The following is a 1767-nucleotide window of genomic DNA, read 5'->3' on the forward strand; positions in this document are numbered from 1 at the left end:
TTTTTTTTTTTTTTTTACTGTTTTTTAATTTTTAACCATAGTGCACATATTCAAGGAAAGGATTTTTAGAAACAGAAAACCAACCCAAATGTATATTTGGGATTCTGATCAGGCAACTGAAGGCATGAAACCTCAGGTGTCCTGCTTTGTGTGCTCGCTCCCCGGGGGCTGAGGCGCGCCCTGGCCGATGGGTGTACAGATTTGTAGAGAGCTCGTTTTTACAGAACCCGCTGGCGCGCGCAGGGATCACTGAGCACTCCCTGGCCGGATGCTTCTGGAGATCGTGTCCGTGGAGTAAATGTTAGGCAGGCCGTAACTTGAGTCTTACTGCCTTGCCTTTATTACATGTAAATTTTGAATTCTGTGACCAGTGATTTGGATTTTATTTTATATTTGCAGGGTTTGCCATTAATAATAATTAAGGCCCCTCTTGCGGAACACTCCTATTTGTACCTCGACAAATGCAAATTTTCCTCATTTTCTCAACACCCTTTTGGTACATGTAGAAGCTGATTTCCTTTCTCATTGATGGTACCATTTCTTAGTGCTTAAATTGGATCATCTGTTGCCTCATGAAGCTTGAAGTTATTATTTTAAGTCTTTCCCAGACGACGTGCTCTAGTCTCACCTCTGTTTGGATCCGAGCCACTGCCTAAAGTCGTGTCCTCCCCAACACGATTTCCATTGCACCTTGTAGTGGAATCTGCATATCATCTTGCCCACCTAGAAGTGTCTGGATGCCTACATGAATAAATTTTATAACATACTTTTAAAAAAAAGTATGTTATCTTGTGTAATTCACTTTTTATAACAGCTTTGAGACATAATTCACATAGTATATAATTCATTATTTAAAGTGTATAATCCAATGTTTTTTATACTGTACGTTCATATAGTTGCATGATCATCACCACAATCAATTCTATAATATTTGCCTCACCCCCAACAGAAACTTTCCCTCTCCACTTCCCTCCATTTTTTTTTCTCTTCCTGCCCCACCCTAGATTTAAAGTAACTAATATATCTTATTTCTTGCTCCTATAGATTTGCATATTCTTATGGTTGAATGATGTTCTACTAAATGTATATACTATACTCTATATTTTCATCAAATGATTACATTTGGGTTGCTTATATTCTTTAGCCATTATGAATAGTGCCGTGAAGACTTGCCTTCAAGTCTCTGTGTAGATACACGTTGTCCTTGGTCTTTGTACTTGTATGTCTAAAAGGGAACTACTGGGCCAATGATCAATAGCTCTGTGATTAATATTCTGAGAAACTGACAGGGAGCTTCCAAAGCAGCTGCATCATTTACCATTCCTCCCAGCAATGTGTAGAAGTTTCAATTTCGCTACATCTTATCTAATTCTTAATATTATCTGTCTTTTTAAAATATTATAGCCACTGTAGAGGATTTGAAGAAATACCTAATTGTAGCTTTGATAAGCATTTTCCTGATGTTGAACATCATATACTTATCAAGCATTTTCATATCTTCTTTGAGAATAATGTTCAATTTTAATCCTATGCATATTTTAAAATTGGGTTATTTGTTTATTTATTATATTGTAATGCTACTTAAGTATTTTAAATATGTACCTTATCAATGCATTATTTTCAAATGTCTTTTACTCTTCTGTGGGGTTTTTCATTTTCTTTGTGGAAGTCCTTTAAAACTTGAAACATAAAAGTTTCACATTTTGATGAATACTATTTATCTATTTCTTTCCTTGTATTGCCATGTGCTTTTTTTTGTGGGGGGGG

Source organism: Octodon degus, unplaced genomic scaffold (genome assembly GCF_000260255.1).
Source record: "Octodon degus isolate 3935 unplaced genomic scaffold, OctDeg1.0 scaffold00028, whole genome shotgun sequence".
Taxonomy (NCBI): Eukaryota; Metazoa; Chordata; class Mammalia; order Rodentia; family Octodontidae; genus Octodon; species Octodon degus.